This window comes from Antechinus flavipes, chromosome 6 (assembly GCF_016432865.1).
Source record: "Antechinus flavipes isolate AdamAnt ecotype Samford, QLD, Australia chromosome 6, AdamAnt_v2, whole genome shotgun sequence".
In the NCBI taxonomy this organism is placed as follows: domain Eukaryota; kingdom Metazoa; phylum Chordata; class Mammalia; order Dasyuromorphia; family Dasyuridae; genus Antechinus; species Antechinus flavipes.
In genome coordinates this window covers 67,876,946-67,902,595 of record NC_067403.1, presented here as the reverse complement: position 1 = coordinate 67,902,595, position 25,650 = coordinate 67,876,946, and the positions used below count along the sequence as shown (strand labels likewise).

At 35.0% G+C, this 25,650-nt stretch overlaps 1 protein-coding gene across 1 annotated transcript in view; it reads left to right on the top strand.

Annotated features, from left to right (window-relative positions):
* Positions 1-25,650, top strand: part of RNF150 (ring finger protein 150) — a 338,712-nt gene that overhangs the window by 18,079 nt on the left and 294,983 nt on the right. The window lies entirely within an intron of this gene.

Sequence of the window (25,650 nt, the reverse complement as noted above, 5' to 3'; positions counted from 1 at the left end):
TGCAATGGAAGAAGGAGGATGGGAACATAGATGGTAGTCATTAGATGTTTTGTGACTTTTCCAAGTTCAGAAATAGTCAAGAATTGAACCCAATTTTTCTCTGTTCAAGTTAGTGGGTTTTTCACAGAAATTGGCTTCTGTATACATTTTCTCTCTACACAACATGGAAGGTCATTCTTCTTCTGTTGTACAAGGCATCATTTTGCAGCAAAAATCTTTTCCCAGCCTCTTCCTTGGGTTGTCACATTTCAAAATGAAAGCTGCAGTGAAAACTAAAGGATTTGGTTTAAATTAGTGTGAGTTTCCTCTCTCCTTTCCATTTCCATGTAATTCGGATTCTTTTTTGGTTCAGGGTAGGAGGGGGGAGCAGAGAATGGGAGAAGGAAGAAGCCAGTCTTTCATGATAATGAGCTGTCTGGGAACATTCCCTTTCCCGTAACAAGTAGGCAAAATTGAAAAGTTTTCCAAGTTATGGTTCATTATGCAACTCTGTGTGTTGCAAATGAAATTGTCCTTACTGAAAAAGGACACAGCATATAATAAAGTTGAATTCTATTAGAAATCCCCATCCTTCTCTTTTGTTTATCAGTTTCTCAGGTCTAATAATAATAAAAATAATAATATTAATAAGATCATATTTCTGTGCAATTTAATTTTATGCAGTATAAGTGCTTTTTAAAGTAGATGATATTTGAGTGAGGAAACTTGAGTCTGAGACTTATCCAAGATCACAAAGCTAATAAGCATCATGAATTCTCACATATTAAGTTATTTTTGGGACATCTTGCTCTATAAAGGACATTTTTGCTTGAAATTAGAATTCATTTGATAATTGTTTCTTAAATTTAAAAAGATCTTGTTCTAAGGGAGCTGAGTTAGACTCTAGCCAATAAATACTGTCAAAGATTTAGCCACATTTTCAGTATTGAAATGTATGTAGTTATACTTTAACATATTTAACATGGTATCTGACATCTAGAGGAGGGGATGGGGGAAAGGAGGAAAAAAGTTGGAACAGAAAGTTTTACAAGGATCAGTATTGAAAAATTACCCTTGCATATGTCTTGTAAATAAAAAGCTATAATAAAATACTTTAAAAAAAAAGAATGAACTATTTGTCAAGGATCTCTTTGATGAAAATATGAAAGGGAAATAAGTAAGCTTTTAAGCCCTTTTGCTGTTGTTCTGTTCATTCATTTAGCAACAAATCCATCAACACAATTTAATGAACTATAAGGGAATTTTCCTCATCCAAGGATTTTCTAATAATAAAATTTTCTATTACTATCAAAAAAAAAAGAAATGGATGTAGTTTTATAAATCAATGCCACTTTCAGTTTATGATTTTATGAAATCTTGACTCAAAATTTATACAAAATAAAACAAAATCCCTCAGCAGATATATACAAATCTGTTATATGTTATATACTTCATATATATATATATAATATCATATCTCTATATATATATAATATTATATACTTAAAAATTACACTTAAAATTATTGGATTAAAATAGTCATTAAAAGAATTAAAAAAGAGAATTCAAAAAAATTGACCTGTACTTTAATTGAGCTTTTGTCATTTAGCCCCAGAAAAGTATTTATTTTCTTCCTTTTAAAATTTTTAATCCTTTAGCACGATCTTAACATATGAACATTTTGACACACAAAGAAGAGGAGGAAAATGGGTCTTATATGCAATTATGAGTTATAACATATTGGGTTTAAATATATATATATATGTGTAGTAGATGTGTGTTATACACACATATGCATTATATACATATGTGTTATATACATATGGTATGTGTATATGTATGATAAAATTGCTTGTCTATATCCTGTTATTAACTTCTCTTCTGAATATTTTTTGTTCCATTAATTCTCTTTTCATATTGTTCTTTTTTCCCTCCTTCCTTGTCCTTTTCTCCTATATCTCCTCCTTCTCTGAACTTCTCTTTTGAATATATATTTTTAATGTTTCATTAATGCTCTTTCAATCTTGTTCTTTTTTCCTTCCTTTTCTCTTCCTTTTTCTTATACCCCATCCTTCTTCTCCTCTTTCTCCTCTTTTTTCTTTCTTTCTTTCTTCTTCTTCTTTTTTTTTTTTTGGCTTACATAATTGGGGTTAAATGACTTGCCCAGGGTCACATAGCTAGGAAGTGTTAAGTGTCTGAGGTCAAATTTGAATAAGATCCTCCTGACTTCAGGGCTGATGCTCTATTCACAACTACCTAGCTGCCTCCTTTTCTTCTCTTCTGGTACTTTTTTTATCTTCTTCTTCCCCCCCCTTTTCCCTTCTATTACTCCTATCTCTTTTTTCTTCACCTCATTCCCTTCCTTGCTATTCCTCCTTTTTATAATCTAAGGGTATCTCTTGTCAGTTAAATTGATGTTTTTGTTATTTTTTTTTTGACATTGTTCCATTTGTTTGGATTTGGGTCTCTTAGCTGCTATTTTCTTCTACTTGGTGTTCAGTATTTAGTCTGTTTCTAGTAGTTCCCACTCCTGTTTATTTAAGAATATATTCCAGTGTTATATTTCTGTTTGTTTGTACAAGTAAGCATTAGCCTTCCCCTTAAAAAAAAAGAATTCTTTTGAACATCTGGCATTCTTTACTCCCTCTTACCCCCTCTTAGCTCAGATTTCTCTACACTAGCCATTATAATAAATGTTACATTCCATATGTAGAAATCCAGACATGCTGGAAAGGATCTCAAGAAGTCATCTAGTCTAATCTCTGCCTCCAAATCTCCAGAAAGCTGGATAGGTAATCTCTTTTACATTATCAGTTACTCAGCTATTACGTGCCTTTTTTTTTCTCTTTTTCTTTCTTTCTTTCTTTTTTTTTTTTGCTAATATACAGGAAATGATCTCTGTCTTGCGCACAATTCTTGTTAATATGCTACAGCTCATTGATATACTATGCATATTTGTAGCCCGTTGAGTAACCCAAAATTTAATTCTTTAAAGGTGATAATGTTTCCTGAATTGCAACTGTATAGTATCTTTAGACAAATATTGATGCTAACAGAGAGACCATTTCTTTGGAAAGAAGTTTGAGATCAGTAAAAGGATTGTGCCATTACCTAATTTCTTCTCTTCCCTCTGCATTCTTATTCCTAATCAAACTGGGGCCCAAGTTCATTGTCTCTCTGCATTGTTTGTCCCAAGTATATGTTCTGGATTACTGGAGGCAATCCAGACACTTGGATTATAGCATTTTTCATCCAATTGTTTTTTCCATGTAATTTTTAAGGCCACACACTTTTAAGTGATCATGTATCTCATATAAGATGTGGAATATTCCTGAAGAGTCAGAAGCAGTTTCATCCACAAACAAAACCATCCAAAAGGAATCCTATCAAAAGTAGTTTTTAAATATATTATTAGAGATGAGCAACCAGAAAAGGAAGTGGGTCAGTTGTAGGAAAAATGAGGGATGATCGATAACAGCCCATTGCTTTCTTAGTATTTCATTTGTATAGAGAATTACAGGAAGGTCTCCATCATGCTCAATGATTTCCCTCTGCAAGATTATGGAAGGACTTGGCCACAAATCTATGTAGAACAGAGCTTCTTAATCGGGTGTCGATGGATCTCCAAGGAATTCATAGATAAGTGAATTTTTTAAAATTGCTAACTGTATTTCAGTATAATCAGATTCCTTTGTACTCCTATTTATTTGATTTTATGCATTTATAAACTTTTTTTTTTCCTGAGAAGTGGAGTCTCTGATTCAAGAGAATTAAGAAAGGCTTATGCTGAGGCAGTTGGGACAGTGGTTAGCCTACTTTTAAGCCCTTTCTTTGATACATAGTAGTTATGTGACCATAGGCTACTAACTTAGTCTCTTTGTATCTAAAGTATTTCCATAGGACTTAATTTGCTAAATCATAAGCAAGTTGTACTTGCTTGTGGTCTATTAGTACAAGAAGTTTCCATACCAGGAATTTCCCATGCTGAAACCATCATGATGCTTGGAATAAAATAGTTATTTAGTAAACTTGATTGATTGTTTTTCATTTATGAACAAAAGTTATATAGAACAGGGAACTATAAATTAATTCTGGTTTTTACTTAGAGGCAGCTAGAGGGCATACTAAATAACTAGAATTGGGAAGCAAATAGAACTGAATTTGAACCCTGCCTTAGATATTTACTAGGTGTATGACCCTAGGCAAGTCACTTAATCCGGCTGAGTTCAAGTTTCCCAGTGAGTATTGTTGTAAGTATCAAATAGGATAATATATGCAATGTATTTTGCAAACACTAAAGTGCTATGTAAATGCTAGCAATTTTGTATAGTTGGAGAGAATACCTAAATTTATGAAATTACAGATACACTGAAGTATTGAGATAACTCAAGATCTGCTACATAAATGCAATCATTTTTACATTAGAAGCCATTGAGCTCAGTTTTTAATGATAGAATCTAAGTCTATGAAGGAGATTTGAGGGAAATATTAATCTTGGAGAAGGAAAACTTAATAGTACGGGATAACATGGCTGTTATCATCAAGTATTTAGAAAACACATCAGCTTCAGAGAGACAGATTTGGGCCCAAGAGAAGGAAAAACTTCCTAATATTACTGTTCTTGAAATTTAGGATGGATTGCTTCAGTAGATAGTGGGTTCTTCCTTACTCAAGATTTTTCTAGGCTAGATGCTCCTACCTGGTAAAGTTGTAGAATTGGTTGTTGTACAGGCATCCATTAGAATACATCAGTTTTTCAATCATCATGCACATTATAAAAGGTCGATTCTTTTTAATTTTGAGATTTTGGGTCTCCATTGTTCTTTCACTGTTTATTACAAATGAATTAGAAGATTCCTCTGTTGAAACTAAATTTTTGTTAAATTATTTTGTAAAATGAAGAATACTTTGTTTATTGTTCAAATCTATGATTTTCTTGTTTCATTTTGCTCTGTTTTGTTTTAGTTCATTCGGACTAAAGTTACTTAAAAGATAAGACTAACAAGAAGAAGAAATGACATTAACTTCTAAAGCAATGTCCACTGGTTAACTCAGTATTCTTCCAGATGCCCAATGTGCATTCCAGAAGAGAAAACTCTTCTTAAATTTTATTCATAAATCAAATTATCCTATTTCTGTATAAAAGCCTTAGATGGAATAAATACTCTCTGACATGTCAATCCAGAGTATAGGTTAGAGATTTAGATTGAGTATGGATGAGTGATAGAAACAGGTCTAGAGTTTCAACCTTCCAGGCCTTGCCCAGGTTTACAGTCACGATGCTCTGATATAAATAAACCTTACTGTCATAGAATCAAGAGGTACATAATGTTATTGAAGTTAATGAAAAGTGATAACAATGTGATTTGTGTCCATAAAGGTAGAGTTGCTAAATTTCTTAAGAGACCCAGTCTTGTTTCATTCCCAACAATAAAATAAATAATTGTCAGGATTTACAAGTTAACAATTATTGAGTCTTTTTTGGTAAAGATTTATTATGAAAAAAAAAAAAAAGAATGGCAGGACCATTGCTTTTGTTTAAGATATCTATTCATAAATACTGACTTTTAATAAATGAACTTCCTAAGGGTAAAAAAAAAAAGCTACATTCTGATCACTGGTTCTGGGGTTGTTTTGGTGGTGAGGAATACTTATATTCATTGCCTCAAGTGGACTATATGATGTATGATTAGCAAATGTATTCAGCCTAAAGACTGGTCTGCTTTTCTATTAGCCATTACTAAATATCCTAAGCATCCAAGTATGGAATTTTTCCAGTAGTTTTTCTTTTTTTTTCCCTTCTAATTTAAAATCAGGAACATAACTCATATTATTAATGAAGCTCATTCACTTGTCCTCTTGAGGAGCTGCAAAGCATCTCTCCCTGGATTACAAAAGAGAAGGGGCTGGAAGTACAATACTATATTAGCTGTAATGGGATAAATGGAAAGCTGTATGACATCAGGGAAGGAAGACAGGAAGGGAGGATTACTTGGAAATGTGTGTTCATTTAGCTTTGTCTTTCTTCAGAAATTTATATCTTATTACTCTGTGGTGGTCTTCCTTTGTCTCTTGTGTTCTCTCTTCATTTTTTCCTCTTGATTTTTTCTCCTCAGTTTTTTTTTTTAAATTTTATTTTATTTAATAATAACTTTGTATTGACAGAATCCATGCCAGGGTAATTTTTTTACAACATTATCCCTTGCACTCGCTTATGTTTCGTTTTTTCCCCTCCCTCCCTCCACCCCCCCCCAAGATGGCAAGCAGTCCTATATATGTTAAATATGTTGCAGTATATCCTAGATATAATACATATTTGCAGAAACAAACAGTTCTCCTGTTGCACAGGGAGAATTGGATTCAGAAGGTAAAAATAACTCGGGAAGAAAATCAAAAATGCAAATAGTTCACATTCGTTTCCCAGTGTTCCTTCTTTGGGTGTAGCTGTTTCTGTCCATCATTTATCCATTGAAACTCAGTTAGGTCTTTTTGTCATAGAAATCCACTTCCATCAAAATACATCCTCATACAATATCGTTGTCGAAGTGTACAATGATCTCCTGGTTCTGCTCATCTCACTTAGCATCAGTCCATGTAGGTCTCTCCAAGCCTCTCTGTATTCATCCTGCTGGTCATTTCTTACAGAACAATAATATTCCATAACATTCATATACCACAATTTACCCAGCCATTCTCCTATTAATGGGCATCCATTCAATTTCCAGTTTCTAGCCACTACAAACAGGGCTGCCACAAACATTTTGGCACATACAGGTCCCTTTCCTTTCTTTAGTATCTCTTTGGGGTATAAGCCCAGTAGAAACACTGCTGGATCAAAGGGTATGCACAGTTTGATAACTTTTTGGGCATAATTCCAGATTACTCTCCAGAATGGTTGGATTTGTTCACAACTCCACCAACAATGCATCAGTGTCCCCGTTTTCCCGCATCCCCTCCAACATTCATCATTATTTTTTCCTGTCATCTTAGCCAATCTGACAGATGTGTAGTGATATCTCAGAGTTGTCTTAATTTGCATTTCTCTGATCAATAGTGATTTGGAACACTCTTTCATGTGAGTGGTAATAGTTTCAATTTCATCATCTGAAAATTGTCTGTTCATATCCTTTGACCATTTATCAATTGGAGAATGGCTTGATTTTTTATAAATTTGAGTCAGTTCTCTATATATTTTGGAAATGAGGCCTTTATCAGAACCTTTAATTGTAAAGATGTTTTCCCAGTTTGTTACTTCCCTACTAATCTTGTTTGCATTCGTTCTGTTTGTACAAAGGCTTTTTAATTTGATATAATCAAAATTTTCTATTTTGTGATCAGTAATGGTCTCTAGTTCATCTTTGGTCACAAATTTCTTTCTCCTCCACAAGTCTGAGAGATAAACTATCCTATGTTCCTCTAATTTATTTATAATCTCGTTCTTTATGCCTAGATCTTGGACCCATTTTGATCTTATCTTGGTATATGGTGTTAAGTGTGGGTCCTTGCCTAATTTCTGCCATACTAATTTCCAGTTATCCCAGCAGTTTTTATCAAATAATGAAATCTTATCCCAAAAGTTAGAATCTTTGGGTTTGTCAAACACTAGATTGCTATAGTTGACTATTCTGTCTTTTGAACCTAACCTTTTCCACTGATCAACTAATCTATTTCTTAGCCAATACCAAATGGTTTTGGTGACTGCTGCTTTATAATATAATTTTAGATCAGGTACAGCTAGGCCACCTTCATTTGATTTTTTTTTCATTAATTCCCTTGAGATTCTCGACTGTTTATTGTTCCATATGAATTTTGTTGTTATTTTTTCTAGATCATTAAAATATTTTCTTGGAAGTCTGATTGGTATAGCGCTAAATAAATAGATTAGTTTAGGGAGTATTGTCATCTTTATTATATTTGCTCGGCCGATCCAAGAGCACTTAATATTTTTCCAATTATTTAAGTCTGACTTTATTTGTGTGGAGACTTTTTTATAATTTTGCTCATATAATTCCTGACTTTCCTTTGGTAGATAGATTCCCAAATATTTTATGGTATCAACAGTTATTCTGAATGGAATTTCTCTTTGTATCTCTTGCTGTTGGGTTCCTCAGTTTTGTTTTAATAGTGTGTTCCCCCTTTCTCTTTTCCTTAAACTGAATTTTCTCTTTTTTGTGACCATTTTCCCTCATTTAAAACATTCTACCTTTTTTTTTTTTTTTTTTTTTGTTTTCTGCCCGTTTTACTCAGTCTGTGTTGGTATTGACCTAGCCCCTTCCCTTTCCCTTTTGTTCTCTTTTCCTTTTTCAAATACCTCTGCTCTACATGTTCTTTTCTGGCCTCTCTGGTTCCTGTCAGACTCATTAGAAGAAAGACTATACAAATTAAACCAATACCATTTTTTAAAGGTTCAAAAGATCTGTAGGCAGCAGATGTTGAGTTCAAGGAAACCTGACTCTATTTGTAAAAGGTTTTAAATATCAAATCAGGTGGAGGTGGGCAGGCTTATATTTTATTCTGATGGCCTTAGAGAGCTATTGGAGTCTTTTGTGAAAGTACATATGATCACATATGTACTTTAAGTCAGTCATAGAGTGACCAAGTGTCCCCAATCTATTTCATACTGTAACTTGTACCATGTTTAAAGTCTTTGGGAAGCAGTTGGATGGATGGCGGCATATATACACAAAAATATACTGTTTTTACAATGGTCTAATTCTTGAAATAGGCTATGTCAATGTAGATTATCATCCAAACCTATGATTTTTGGTATTGTTGTCCAGCCTTACAAGGGGAAGATCTGTTGAGATATCCTACAGGATGATCTGGCAGGTAGAAATCTCTAGGATACATTCAGGTCATTACCTGTATGCCTCTGGGGCAGGTATTCCCATTGCAGGGCTGATGCTGCCATGGTTTTCCCAGGAAACCAAGCTTCAGGGAAATTGGAAAGGTGAAGAAAAGGCTTCTGGAAACATCATCCTCTCATTAATCAAAAGACAGGCATTCCTTCTTCCTCAGTTCTCCTGATGATCCTGTAACTTCAGGGGACGATGAGATGCCTATTTCTAGCTTCTTCACTATCCATTGCCTCCCCCTCACAATTAGCAAAATACTCATACTAAGGGATTCATTTTATGATACTAACTTTTCTGCTTAAAATTCTCCCATAGTACCCAATACTTTCAGGATAAGTTTCCTCACCTCATCTTTGGCCTTTAAAAAAACCCACCAAACTTTTTGTTGTTGTTTCTGCCCTTTTTACTTGGCCTGTCTTGATATTGACCCAGCCCCTTCCCTTTCCCTTTTGTTCTCTTTTCCTTTTTCCAATATCTCTGCTCTGCATGCTCTTTTACGGTCTTTCCGGTTCCTGTCGACTCATTTGTAGAACGTCTATACAAATTACATCAATACAATTTTTTTTAAAAGATTCAAAAGACCAAAATGCATGATTTGAGCTTCCCTGAATCTTCACCTATCCTCATGTAGTTTCTCTAAAAGATTTATATTGATTTCTCTAAAAGATTTGTATTGATTTGTAAAAGATTTTATATTGATATCTTTTGGTTTTGTTTTTCCCGTTATGTCTCTTCTTTCTCCCTTCTCAGAGAACAATATGTTATTGCCCCCCAAATAGGTGAAAAACAGCTCAGTTGAAAAACCAACACGCTAACCAAGCCCAACCATATATGCAGGGTTCTGTATCCATTAACTCTGTCTCCATCTGTTTCTGTCTCTGCCTATCTTGTTTTGTCTTTTTTGCTGTCACTATATCTCTCTCTGTCTCTGTCTCTGTCTCTGTCTCTGTGTCTCTGTCTCTCTCTGTCTCTCTCTCTCTCTCTGTCTCTCTCTCTCTCTCTCTCTCTCTCTCTCACACACACACACACACACTCCCTAAGAAGGGAGAAAAGTCCAAAGAAACTTGACCTTATAATTCCAAAGCATTGTTTTGATTGTTTTCTTGGTATTATTGTCCAGCATCTGATATGAACTGAATATATAAAAGATCATATCAGAAAAAAAATTATAAAATAGGAGGTGTTACCTTTCCCATCTTTGACTGGGAGAGGGGGAATTCTCAAACAATGACTAGATGGCTACTGTAAAAAGTAAAGAGATCATAAAATCAAAAGCTTTTTATGGAAAAAGTCAATGAATTTTGAACAAAAACCATAGAATAGAAAATATTTGTATCAAATATCACTGATGAAAGTTGGATATCTACGATATGATAATTGACATAAGTTATAGAGAATACCTCTTGACTTCAAGAGGCATTCCCCCAAGAGATAAAAGATCACTTGATATAAAAAGTTTTCAAAAGATTTGCCTAACCTAAATGACCATATAAAAAGGTACTCCAAATTAGTAATAAACTGGCAATATAGATTAAAACAATGTTGAGAATTTTCTGCTATGTAAATTAGAAAAAAACAGCCCTTTCAAAAAATGGAGATAACCTGTTAATATTAGAAGAATTTAGGGGGAAATCAGGGGCACTAATTAACTGTTGTTGGAGCTGTGAATTGCTTCAGTAGTTTTGCATGTTAATTTAGAATCACGCAAGAGAAGTCACTAAATTGTCCTTGAACTAGCATTCCCACTGCTAGGGATCGTATATACTATAGCCATTTAACAAGCATTTGTAAAGTGCCTTTCGTGTTCTCGGCATGGTTCTAGCTTATGACTAGTTTTGACTCAAAGGAATCATAGATAGAAGCAGTAGTCCATTATATATCAAAATATTCATCGTAGCATTTCTTCTGGTAGCAAAGAATTGGAAACTAAGTAGATGCTCATTGATTGGGGAATGACTGAAAAACTGTAGTGGATGAAAAAAGATACACACACACACACACACACATATATACACACACACATATATCTTCATATTTATATACCTATACGTTCATATATATATATGAGAAGTTTGGAGAAACATTAAAATGTTTGTATGCAGAATGAAATCTATGGAACCAAAAAGAGTGTTCATTAAGACAAATGACCACAAAGTAAATGAAAAATCACTAAAAATAATCTGAGCAATTGAAGAACCAGTGATAGTTTGAGAATAGACTATAAACTATTCCCTGATCATGGTTGAGAGGTTAATAGACAAAATACTGTGTAGAGTATAAATGAAGTTTTTTATTTAATTGTTTTTCTTTTTTACAAGAGTGGTTTTAGTCTCTGAATTAGGAATTGGAGAAGGGAGTCTTTTTTTCCAGAAGTGATTATGATAAGAAGACAGAAGTCATCACTAAAATGTAATTAAAAATGCAATTATTTCTCATGCTAAGAGGCTTTCCTAGTCCAGAACAGAAAGAGATGGCATCTGTTGAAATCAAATATGGCATTAAGCCTCAGTGTTTAAAATAAAATTATCAATAAATAGCACATCTGGTTTAGAAATAAGCTAGACTTCCAGGTATTGCTATTGACTAGAGAGTGTGAATTAAGTCACTTGTAAAACTGGGAAGAATTCTTCCATGCTAGCCTGGAGCTGTAATTCTGATCAGGGCCTGCAGATCCAAAGCAGGTGCCCTGGGAGTGCACTGCAGTGGGGAAAGCTACAAGCTAAATTTGGAGAAAATGGTCTCAGTTTTCCCATAAGTCCTTACTGAATGATCTGCCAAAGAGGGAATAGCAGTGATTTCTGAGGTGCTTATCAGAAAGAAAGGAAGTAAGTGGAATGAGGAAAATGAAATGTGAGCCAGACCAATCATAATCGGAACAGTTAATTGGTGCCCTTGAATTTGTGAAAAGACATAGTGAGAAAAAATCTGAAAGAGCAGGATTGGTTAAACTGATTACATCCAGTCTGGGCTAAGCAGGATGACATTTTAATGATGGATGGAGGAAAGCCAAAGTATTCTGAATCGGTGCATATATTAGCTAGGAAAGATGAAGTATATATGGCTTAATTTTTTTCCCCAGGTTTCCTGGAAATATTGTTCTTTTGGAAAGGAGGTCACCACACTCCACCGTTGACTCGCCTTTTCTCCCCAGATAAGCCATATGGCAGCTTAAGTAATGTCAGGAGATGATACAATACCTTTCATCAGCATTTGCATTTATGTAATCCTCTCTACTGAATATATGTAAGGTACACAGAATACATATGTCCCGGAAACATCTCCCTATTTATTAGTATGACCATAGCACTGATCTGCAGGGAGAACACATTAAACTAGTACCAGCCTTGATTTCTAGAAGTTTGCATTTTAAAAAGGACACACACATATATACAGCACACATGTGCATGTATGCACACATGTGCAAAAGGATTGGTCAGTATTTATTAAATGGCTTTATATTTATGTTCTTTACTGAATTGAAAACTGATGAGTCTTTGAATTTAAAGTTCTTTAAAGTAATACAGCAAAAGCTTTGTCCTCCCATTGATATGAGACTCCCCTCCAACAATATAGATCTCAGTTCATCTTACCTAATCTCTGTGTAATATTTGTGTAACATTCTTTAACCATTTTAGAGTACTCCATACTGAAGAAACTATTTATCCTTTAAATATTTGTATATGTGTATATATAGAAGCAACTCAGAATTAACTCTTTCAGTAGAAGGATGGAAGAAGTTTATCAATAATGTTCAAGAGAAAAATGCTATAGATCTTAGGATCAATTTGAACAACATAGGGACATAGAACTAGGTAGGTCCTGGGATGGGAATTAAACAATTTGGAAGCAATGTCAAACCTTAGCAGTTAAGAGTTGTATGAGATCTTAAAGATCATGTAGTCAGTTCCCTGGCATCTGTGAGAAAACTGAGATCTATAGAAATTGAGGAGCATGCCCACAGTGACATAGGTAGTAAGGATGAGAGCTTTTGATCCAGGTCCTCCAATATTAGATCTATGATTCTTTACATAATATTGTATTGTCTCCCAACAAAAATTTGGTTAAAACATATTTTCCACCTATAAAATGAGGGAAATACTACCTGATTCATAGCTACTAGTCTCCTCATTTGTAAAATTGGTATTGATCACCACTTTCTCCCTTTTTCTGCCCCTCTCCTCTTTTTTGTCTTTTTCTCCTTTTATTTCTGCTCTCCCTTCTATTAGCCTTCTTCTTTCATTTCCCCTTTCCCCTCCTACTTTCCTATAGAGTGAGACAAATTTCTATATCAAACTATCACCTGTAGAATTGGGATAATTAAATGATATGATAGATACATACATATATGTATATATACATACAATGTATGTATGTATCAAGTAATTTGTAAACCTTATAGTCCTAAGCTAGCTTTTAGTATTTCATTGGGATAATATGAGATATGATTTAAAGAAAGAAGTTAACTGATTAATAAGAACTTAGGTATCAACATACTTAGTGCCTGCACAGATACTTTTCAGGCTTCAATGTTAATTTTAGATTATCTGCAAACATATCCCTGGGGTGACTTTTAAAATTAATATTGGAGTAATATTTTAAACCATGATCTTTCCATTAAAGACTGAGTATTGATTTATTGTTTGTTAAAATGTGCGTATGTGTTGTGTGTGTGTGTGTGTTTGTGTGTGTATGTGTATATCTCCTTACTACTAAAGTTCTCTTCACAATATAAATTGCCCATTCTAACAGAGTACAAGTCCTACCAAGATGTACAGGCAAGTGGATGGAGGTTCCTGTAAGAGAATAATTTTCTACAGTACACATAGAAGATTGCACATAAACAATAAACAATTAGTGAATAAACATTTATTAAACACTTACCATGTCTGAGGCACTGTGATGAGCTCTAGAAATAGGGAAATGGTTAAAAAATAATCCTTACCCTCAGGCAAATAAATAACCATGTATAAACAGAATAAGTGTACAAACAGGATAAATAGGAAACAAGTAAGAGGGGAAGGCATTGGGATTAAAAGAGAATTGTGTTTGAAATCTCTGTGTGGTAGCCAAGTGCAACCCATAAGTCTATCTTTTCAGTTAATCTAAATAATAACAACCAATGATAATGATAGTAATAAAAGTTATCCATAAAACATATTGTGGAGGGGAATAATTCTGTGGTCCAGAATAGAAAGAGTTGGCATCTATGGTAAGAAGTATAGTCTGTGTTTTGAGTAGGACAGTATTGTAAGAAGCTGGGTCTGTATTTTGAGGATCATCTGAACAGAATCAGGATTGATTAGCTTAACTGAAGAAAATTGAGGAATAAAAAAGAGCTACCTTAAAATATAGGGAACAATATTGAGTAAGTTCCCAGACACATCCACAGAAATTGGACCACTGATTTCTGGTTTCTTTTTTGGCCACAGCATCAACTCAATAAAGACAGAGAGATATTGAGTCTCACCAATGGAAGGAGGACTGCCATTAATGAAAGTATTGAAGTACTGAATAAATGTACATGTCTATACATAGATACTATATGTACAGATTCACAGATATGTGTGTGTATCAGGAATAGTAGCTACTAAAAGCCACAGAATCATAGAATTTCTGAGTTGGAAGGTACCTCAGGAACAAGCCAATCCAAGCTGTGTGAAAAAGGTTACCAATACACCATACCTAAGAAGTAGCATTTAGGCTTTGCTTGAAAACAGCCTCCAGGTAAAGGGGAACTCACTCTGTCCCAGTCCTTTAGTGTCATTTAGTGTTATTCCCCACCCTCCCTTTCACCAAGCTTAAATTTGTCTCTAATTCTACTACTACTAGTAGTGTCAGTCTACCCACAGTTCCTCCTTCTTTTCTCTAAATTTTATCCTAGACCTTGTTAAATAATAGTAAAAGCACATAAGCCACATACATAATTAATAGCACTGGGTATAATATTATCACATTAAACTGTCAACTTTTTAAAAAATTACTTCTAAATTTTCAGCAATATTGTTACTCCTTCAGCAAGACAATTTTATAATCTACAGGCATTACATATGTTTTGGAAGTCTATGTGATTCAGCGACCATTATTTTTCCAGCAGAATAAACCTGGAAGATTTGGTTTCTCTTATGACTGATGGATCTGATGTAAACTGAAATTAGGATGGAAAATACCAAGAATAACTGATTTTGGAGCCAATCTGTCAATCAATCAACAAGCATTTATTAAAAGTAACCTTCAGGGCGGTTGGAGCAGTGTCATTCAGAGCTCTGCTGTTTCCTCCCCCTAATGGGTAAAGAGACACTGAAGGTGAAAACTATTCTTTTAAGACTGATAGTCTTTTAATGAGCTTTTAAAAAAGAGTGGGAAGCATTTATTAGTTCTGCAACTGCTGTGGTTGCAAGAACATTCACTACTCAGCTTTTCATTAGATTGCTATTTGCTCTGTTTGACAGGATTAACAATAGATGAAATCAAAACAGCACAAAAGATTTGCCAAGAATTATTGTCCTTGTTGTTCAAAACAATAAGAACGGATCTTGTGGCTGTATTTTGGAGGGGGTGGTTGAGATCAGTTCTTTTGGGGTCATCATTTCTGACCCCTTATCTTTATTAAAACAGCTTTTGGTTTGCCATTTCCTTCTCCCACCCATTATACAGATGAGGAAACTGAGGCAAATTGGGTTAAATGACTTGCCCAAAGTCACATAGGTATTAAGGGTCTGAGTCTATCCCATAAAACCCTGAATAAAACTTACATTACAGGAAGTGTTTCCTTCCTTTTTGGAAACAGGGAAATACAAGCTAGAATAAGGGGATGAGTGCCTAATGCATTCATCAGAAATATTGATTAACTGTAGGAAAAATGGTATCACCTCAGCAGCTGGAACAGAGAATACTGCCGTATTCATTTAGTAACCATCTGATAATTTGTTAATTCTTTGCCTCTGATTTTTTTCATTTTGTTATCTTTTTATTATTTTGGTTCTAGCAAGACCCTCAAGTCAGAGTTTGTTAAAAATCAATTTTGAGAGGATGATTATCCAATTTGTGGATTATCTACTCTTACTGCAAGCTCCTTGAGGTCAGATAACCAAGTTTTATTTATGTTTTCTCACTCAGGGCCTAGAAGTGTATTTTGAACATATGTGCTCTGAAAACTTTGCTAATTAATTTAAAATTCAAGCTCCTTGCTTTCCTTCTTGTTCTTTATGCTTTCGGTTTCTTGGTTATTTTTATCAGTAATTAGACTGATGGCCAGAAGGGAAGAGAAGGGTGAGACCCTCAATCAAAACTTTTTGGGATTTGTTGTGTAAACTTCTGTGTGATTTGTTAGAGAAGACAATTGAAACAAATGGATGATTTGAGGTTTCCTTTGACCTAGCTGCCTAGCTCAATCAATCAACAAGCTTGTATTAAGACCTACTATGTGCCAAGTACATGGGGGATATAATGATAAAAATGAAACAGTATTTCCTTTCAAGAAAATTACCTTTTATTGTGGGAGATGAAATGGACACAAATAAATATACATGATAAATTAATAAACAGATGTATGGATAGATAGATAAATGAATAGATAAATTATAGATATGGTAATTTCAGAAGGAAACACAAGCATATAAGTGTGGGGAATCAGGTACCTCTCTGTGAAATGTAATTTAACTTTTCTGAGTTTCAGTTTCTTTATCTTTCAATGGATATAATACTTAAAACTATTTCACATGCTCTTCTCAAGACCAAAGAGCATAACATATATAGATTTTGTAAATCTTAAATTCCTTATGGAAATGTAAGGTGTTGTTATAACTCATGATAAAAATAAAATAATGAAATTGAATCAAGAGCACAATTCTTCTCTGTCATTTAGAGGAAGGACTCACTGTTATTTGACCAAAATGATCCTTTCATAAGATGATGGTGGGGATTATTTAGGGTTATTATTGTATGTGAAACATGGATTGGTGGTGTAGCATTGACTGGAAATTCACAGTGTCAGGGATAGGACAGAAAGATTGTTTTAAGGATCTTTGAGTATTGTCTCCTCAATCTGAAAACAAAAAGATGGGCTTTGAGTCTAGGATAATTGGGTTGGTGTCCATTAGTCCTACCTGGTAAGCGTTGACTGTGGAAGCACCTCTGTTGGAACCCATAGCTACTTTTAAAGTTCAACTCAAGAGCTAACTTTTAAATGGAGGCCATTCCTGATCTCTTCAATTCTTAATGCTTCCCTTGCCATTCCTCCAGTTCACCAAGCTCAAGGGACACAGCATGATGTAGTGGTATAGTAAGACGAGTAATAAATTTGAAGTAATGGTACCTGGGTCTAAATCTGCCATGAAAGCACTGAGTTTGGAATCAGTGAAGGCTCATCTTCATTAGGTCAAATCCAACCTCAAACATTTATAAACTTTGTGATCCTGAGCAGGTTACTTAATCTTGTTTACCTCAGATCCTCATCTATGAAGTGACTGGAGAAGGAAATGTCAAACCACTCCAGTGTCTTTGCCAAGGGAACCCCCAAAAGAAGAGCTTACAAAAAGTCATTCACAAGTGAAACAACAATAAAACCTTTGTAACCCTGGATAAGCCACTTGAGATCTCTAGATCCCGGTTTCTTTCTGTTTAAAATGAGGTGGTTGGACTAAAATCCTCTATGGTCTCTTAATGTCAATGATCCAATGATTTCATCGGGATCTGGCAAAAAAGGGAAAAAATTACATCTCTTTGTTGGTCGATTATACTGAGGATTTATGGGAGGCTTATCTAATGGGATTGGAGAGATTTTTAGTTTTTCATTTACCAGGAGTAACTGGTTTTCTTTAAGAAATAACTGAAAGGAACTCAAAGATCTGCATCAACTAAAATCAGTAAGGGCCTCTCCAGGACATGAGGAAACTTTTAAAATTTAAGTAAGCAAAGAATAAATGTAGACACTCATGGTCACCAATGATAAAAGGATATAAATTACCCTTAAAGGGTTGAGGATTATATTTTAATTATCACAAGAAGGAACAAAAAAACTTTGAAGTTTAGTTCTCAACCTCTGACCCCAAGTGGCTCTGTGTCTCTGAGAAAGATAGCACTTATCCTTCTGGTGACCCAACTCTAAACTGGGGGATAGATCCTAAATTGTATAATTGGGAAAGCTTCAGGGAATGACTTCTACTTATGAAATTGTGGAATCTAGACTGAAAAAAAAATGGATGCAAGTTCTGACTGGCACACATATTGACTGTGTGATCCTGAACAAGTCTTTCATCTCTGAATAGGACTCTTAAGTACTAAGAATTTCTGGAGGGAGTTTTTCTCATTGGAATCTTCCCCTCTCCTCTGAAAAAGATAAGTTAACTAGAAGTATGAAGACAAATTGAAGATGGTGGAGAAGAGAGCTAAATGAAGGGAAAAGTGTCTTTTGTCTCTTTTTGTATCCCCAGCATTTAGGACAGTGCCTAGCATATAGTTTGCACTTAATAAATGTTTACTAAATTGAATTGAAGTATCTGGGAAAGCTTCTTAAGAGTGACAGCTGAATATAAAGGAAATGTTGATGGCATGTATTGAAAATACTCTATATTCCTTATGGTGGTTAAAATCAGGAAGGAAAAAGATCTAGAAGTTATATATTTGGAAATATCTTTGTGTTAATTGAAGTGCATGATTTCCCCCATGCAAAAGATTGTATCTTTTCTACGTGTGCCTTTTCAGCATCTCAAATCTTACATATTGAAAAATAAAAACATTGGTTAATATGCAAGACTTGATCTATTAGGGAGGTCAAACAATGTTAGTCACTTAGGGGACTGAGTGGCAGAGTGGATATAGTCCATAAAATATTAGGAGTGGAAAAGAGCTTTAGACTAATTCTCTTCTCATGAGACTGAAGAAAAATTTAAATGGCTAATTCAAAATTAAAGTTCTGGGTAGGAGTGGTGATAGGGTTAGAACTTGGGTCTTTGGGTCTTTTCTTCATTGGTTGATATTCATGATTCATCATCTGTCAGAGATCTGCCCATTGCTATGGGCCAGTGTGTCTACTTCTCTTATCCAAGGGACCTTTGCCCTCAGTCCCAGTGCTTCCTTTTCAGTTTCTCTGTAAGCTTCTCTTTTCTTCAACCTCTAACTGGAGATGTCAGGCCCTTTTGACCTTCTGGATTATTTGCTTAGCTATTAGAATTTAGAGATCTGTCTACCTTGCTCATCATTGAATGCCTTTTTCTCTTCTGCAGCTGCCTCTTTATCTTCCTGCCTTGTTCAAGAACCCACTCCTGTTTTCCTTTCTTACTGCTCCAGATTACAAGTATGAATATCTCAAAGGGCTTTATGGGAAACTAACTGCTGAATATATATGTGGTTTTCCTGAGTGGATTGATCTTTCATGAAGCAAGGATCATGGAAGCCTGTGTGAAAGAGAGAAAGGGGGCAGAGAGGGAATAGAAAAGAGAAAAAAAGGATAGGAGGGAGGAGGAAAGATGGAAGGAAAGAGAGAGGGGGAGAGAAAGCAAGAAAGAGAGATAGTGAAAAAGAGAGACAAAAGAGATAGACACAGAGAGAGGAGGATGAAGGGAGAGAGAAGAAAGAAAGAGAAGGAAGGAGGGAGAGACAGGAGAAAGAGAAAGTTAAAGAGAGGAGAAGAAGACGGAAGAGAAGGAGGTATAAACTGGAAAAACAAATAGGGTGGTCATTGCCCACAGGATCTTACTTGAACTGGGCAAGGAAATGATCATTATCTTTGCCAAGAATACTACAAATTGGGGTCTTGAAGAATCAGACAGGACTGAAGCAACTTACCAAACATGTGTGATCCTGATAAGTCAGTTAACCCCTCTAGGTTTCAGTTTCATTGTCTTTAAAATGAGGTGGTTGGACTATCTCTCTGGTCCCTTGTGGCTCTGATCTAGTGATCTCCTTATCTCTTACTAATCAATCACAGCTGCTGTGAGAAAAAAGAGCAATTGCTGATGTTTATATATAAACATCGATTTAAGGTTTGTAAAATCTCTTGTGTCTGTTAACTTCTTTCAATTTTGATCCTTTTAACATCTATCCTGTGAGATAAGAATTATTGTTACCCTTTTTTTACAGATGAGGACAAATGAATTAATTGCCCAGGGTCACAGAGCCCTATCAGAGATGTGATTCAAACTCAGATCTTCCCAATTCCACTATCCCAAACACTTAGTTAGCTGCCTGTAAAGAAGAGCATGGCTGGTATTTGAAAATAAAAGTCAAGTGGGGAAGCTTCAGTATTCTCTTCTTCCAGCCAACATTAGCTTATGAGATGAGATGTCTCCTGCAAGTTTCCCAGGGCGTAGGGCCAAGTGAACTCCACTCCTCCTAAGAGGCTCCCACTCCAGCTGCACACAGTGTCCACACACATCTTGAGTCTTCCCAAATGCTCCAGGGTCATTTGGACAGAGTGGATGGAATCCGAAGGAAAGTGGGAAAGTTGGGTCTGATTTGGAATTGTGTGTGGTCTGTGTTCTCTCCTCTATCGTGAATCTGTTTGGGGAGGAGTGCAGGGCTACAGTTATAGATTATCAGAGTGTATGTGCATGTAATAGGGAGGGTTGGCAGGAAGGGAGAGGAATTTATTGATTTTTCTGTTCAGCAGATTTCCACTGATTAGGCATTATGTATAATGATAAATAAAAGCACCAACTCAAGGTTACATGGGAAAAATCCCATTAGGCCAATAGAGACCGGCTCTAGCATCAGAGCCAATAATGAATCTTGTGAATTGGTCACTTTATTTGAATTCAGACTTACATTTCCATTGGGCTGGAGCTAATGATCATATTTTATGATTATAACTTATAAAAGAACAAAGTTGAATATATGCAACAGCATTTATTATCTGTAGGACTAGGCACTTCACTGTAGGAGAAAGAACCGTTAGCTCAGAGACAGGGCTGAAATATCTTCTCTAACATTTATTTGCTGTGGGAGCAAATCAGTGTTCCTTTCTGAGTTTCAATTTCCTTCTCATATGTAAAATGGGTATTGTACAATCTATATTTACTTTAAAGAATTTTTTGTGAGGATCAAATGAGATACCATGTAAAAAACATTTTGCAAACCATGAAATACTATATAAATATGATTATTGTTTTTGTTATCACTGTTGTTGCTTTTTAATGGACTTATGTTTGGAACACCTGAGTTCAAATTCTGGCTACCTCTTTTGACCTTACCTTCAGTTGCCACCTCTGTGAAAAAAGGGGGGCGGGGAGAGGAGTTGGACTTGAATTCTAAGAAGTCTTTCAACTCTGAATCTTAAGCAGGAGGAACTCTTTTATAAACCCTAACTAGTAAACATGGCTGGATGCATTGTATTTGTCACATGATGACCATCATGCGACACACAGCCAGAGCATCAATGAGAAAATTACTCAAAGTAAGAAAGTGTCACATAACCAGACAAAAATTCATTTACATCAGAAAACTTGGATTTTATACAAGCAGAGGAAGATTGAAAAACTAGTAGTGGAGAAAACACCCAAAATAGAAACTACTTGGAAAAACCAAATAAAAATAAAACCTGCATTGGGTGATAGGGGATAGATGATGTTAGGACCTAGATCCAAATTCCACCTTTGCTTCTTACAGCTTCTGGGATCTTGGACAAGCCAAAAATTATTCCAGGCTTCAGTTTCCTTATCTCTGAAATGAGGCTGTAGGTCTAGATAGCTTCTAAAGTCCCTTAGCTATCAGAGAAAGTAAATAAATAACAAGAGAAATTTTATATTGTCAGAAAGCGGGTTGAGTTCATTATTAATACCCAAGGCCCTTAATACTTTTTTCCATCAGTGTAAGTACAACTCTGCCTTCTAGCTTTGTGACCCTGAGTATATTGCAGAACCTAATAGAGTTAATACCATATTTACGATCAATCAATCAAAATTTATAAACATATTACATCAGTATATTATTAATATTTTTATTTTTTTTGAAATATTTATTAAACAAGTATGTATTGAGTGTATGTACCAGTTTCACAGGGGCTTGTGAGTATAAAAGGAGATAATAGATAAGGCATTACTTAAACCCTTAAGCTCTTTATAAATGCAGCTAGTTGCTAATAGCAGTAATATTTGAACTGACTTAATAATAATAAAAACTAACATTTTATAAAGTGTTTTAATATTTGCAAAATATTTTATATGTACATTATCCCATTATAGCTGCAAAGCTACACTTAAAGGTAGATGTGGATATTTTTAGTTTTATTTCACAAATGAAAAAATTGGGGCTCTTTAGCTAGAGGTTGTCATTTTCTCAGGATCATACAAATGTCAGGGGTTGGATTTGAAGCTGTCTTTGATATCAGGTCTAGGTATTGCATCACACTGATTCTGCAATACTATTATAATCTGTATGACTGTGATCATCACTGATAATTCCACAAGGAGAGATTTTCATTGTATTTGCAATTTTCAACAAATCTGAGAATGGTTGCATTTAAATAAAGCAGAATTTGGTTTAGTTTTATTTTATTTTTTTACATTTGGAGAAGCATTATGAAGAGGCTCATAATGATCTTTTCTCTTTGTCTATGGTAATAAAACAAGAGATTCCCTGAAATCACTTATAAATCAGAGAAATAGATGGATTATTATTGAATATTCATGTTGAAGTTTCACCCATGGGCCCAGAATTGTACCCCATTTATCTTACATGAAGTCTGAGGTTCTTCTGTGTGTAATGGAATGCAGTTCCCTGTCAATCACCACTTGCCCTGCTCTAGAATAAAGGTAGCATCCAGAAGAAAAGGCCTAGGAAAGTATAATTCTATACTTTTCAGAAGGGAGTACATATAATACAGGTCAGGAAGAGGAATACAGGGATCATAAATATAGTCAAGTATCAAAGAAAAAGAAATAGATTTTATGATAAATCCCTCCTCCAAAGAAAAAAGTATTTTAAGAATCACCCTTAATCACCTTTTTAAAACAATGAATTTCAAACTTGCATGCATTTGATTTTTGGCATCTTAATAAATGAAGATTGTATAAACCTTATTTTATTGTTTCTATATTACGGGTAATATTTTTAAAAGTATATGACATTCTCACTTCTTTGTGTCCAAGCTTGGATACAATAATTTCATGGAACTCAGTGTAAATTTCATTTACATTGTTGTGATCATTGTATATATTATTTTCCTAGTTCTGCTTATTTCACTTTGCATCAGTTTGTATATCTTCTCATTCTTCAGTGCATTCTTCATGTTTGTTGTTTCTTATTAGCAGAGTAATTTTTTTATTATATTTATGTATCACTATTTATACAATCCCCGATGAATCACCATCTACTTTGTTTCAAGTTAGTTGTTACTACAAACTTGTGTGTGTGTGTGTGTATATATATATATATATATATATATTTAACATACATGGATCGTTCTATCTTTGACTTTCTTGGGAAAACATGCCTAGAAATGGGCATCAGAAATCACAGACTAAAATTTTAGTTATTTTCTTGGCAGAATTCCAAGTTGTTTTCCAGAATGACTTGACATGTTCACAGCTGTACAACAGCATATCCATCTGCCTGTCTTTTCTTTTCTTTTCTTTTCTTTTCTTTCTTTCTTTCTTTCTTTCTTTTTTTTTTTTTTTTAACAAATTTAATGTGGTTTAGATAATGGTTAACATATCTCATCTGTTCTTTAAGGTCTATAGTATATCTCCTCAAAAAAATATCTGTGTTAGCAATATTATTTCCATTTTTATGATAAGGAACTACACCCCAAAAGGTGAGATGGTTTTCTCATAAAGGTAGAACTAGTAAATGTCATATTTTAAATTGAATTCATCCAATATTTATGTAGAGCCTACTGTGTATTGTATTATGGATATAAAAAATAAAAATATAAGAAAAATGGTTTCTTAGTTGTCAAGAAGCTTATATTCTATATTCTCTATTAGGGTGATAAAACATATACACAGATAATTTGGGAAGAAAATTTTTAACAACTGGAGCAATCAGAGTTTGAACTCACATCTCCTGATTCTGAATCCATCCTCTTTCTATTTCCCATTTCTGCCTCTTGGTTGTTCACTTGTGTCCAACTCTTTGTGATCCTGCAGACCACATCACACTCCAATACTGTCTGAAGTTTTCTTGGCAGAGATACTGTAATTGTTTGATATTTCCTTCTCAAGCTCATTTTACAGATGAGAGAACTGAGGTAAATAGGATTAAGGGACTTGCCTAGGTTCACACACAGCTAGAAAGTATATGAGGTCAAATTTGAACTCAAGTTTTCTTGATTCCAGATCTAGTTCTTTTTTCACTGAACCACCTCACTGCCTCTGAGAAGCCTAGAAAAATGTGTCCTTGCCCTGGGCGTGCACCCACATGTATGTGTGTGAGTGAAGAACATCACAATTTACAAAGGTTAAGTTGGCTTAATTAACATTTTAATTGCTTCGTATTAAGATCCTTGAAGGAAAAAGAATATGGTAGCTTTCTCTAAGATTATCAAGGATGAATTATGAGCCATTTTTCTTTCATGTCTATAAGATTTGAGATCCTGTGAGATCACACTTTATTTAAGGCTTTTGCAAAGACTCAGAACCCATAAGAAAACCCTTTACATTCATCTGCTTGCAGTTGAAATTGACAGACTAGATCAGGTCATAGCTCTGTGTGTGTGTGTGTGTGTGTGTGTGTGTGTGTGTGTAATGTGTTTGTTGGCTTTGAATACTTTTTATTTTTAAACATTGAAGCAATCATCAGAGCACTTAGAATTGATTCCTATTTAGAGTAGCTGAAATTATTGGCTTCATTTCTGTTATTCCCCTGGAGATGTGTCTTGTTGACTTTTCATGCCCACATGAGGACAGGTAAGAGGTCATGCTTATCTGTGTCCCATCATGTCTTTTGTAAAATGGGCGCAGGTGAGAGATCAGCAATGAGGTGGGAGACATGTCATTCAAGCAGCCTCCCCAAACAGGAAAAAACCCAGTAATCCAAACAGCCTACTGTTAGCTGCTGTAAAATAGCAGTTATTAATAGTGCACTGTGGTCTCAACTTGGACAGTATTTTACCTTCTTGACACGTACTAACCCAACAGCACTGAAGCCCAGTTGAACTTTGGTCTTATTCTAGGAAAGGGACCATGGCTGGAAGGGCTTGTGGCAGCTTCTGTGCTTCTGTGAGCTGTGTTTCTGAAGGATTTTTTGGTAGTTTTATGAGATATCAGAAGCTGGGAAGGAGAGCAAGGGACTGGATAGGGAGCTAGGGAGATTACTAAAGCTTAGTGCCAACATGTGGTATTTAGGGTGTTGAGAGCTTTTACAAGGTTTTAGCTGTGCTGATGCTAATTAGCATCTAGTTACCACGAATCATTAGTTGCAGTAGGAAGGTGAAGCCCTGTGATGATGGTGAGCTGGGAGCATATTTTTCTCCCATCCTGTCTTGTGCCCTCCTTCCCACCTCACAGCCTTTCCAGCAGGTTCTCCTGGGACTTGTCTCTCCACTATAGCCTTGCCTTCACCCTTCCTCACCTTAAATTTTAGGATGTTTGTCTTGGGCGTGGTTAGTGTGTTTACCCAAAATACAAAAAAACCCTAGGTAGAGTTCTGCCAGATCTAATGCCTGGTGGGTGGAAAGCATCTGAGAGCAATAATTTTGTATTATCCCTTGGGATAAACAGGGTTAATACCCTTTTGTACACGAAGAATGGAACATACACATTTTGTCCAATGACTGGTGACAAGCATGATTCAGATTTTTTTAAAAAATCCAAAATGTAACCCTATAGATGATGTTATATTATATATTCCTTTCCCTCTGTTTCAGGACCCACATAATCAC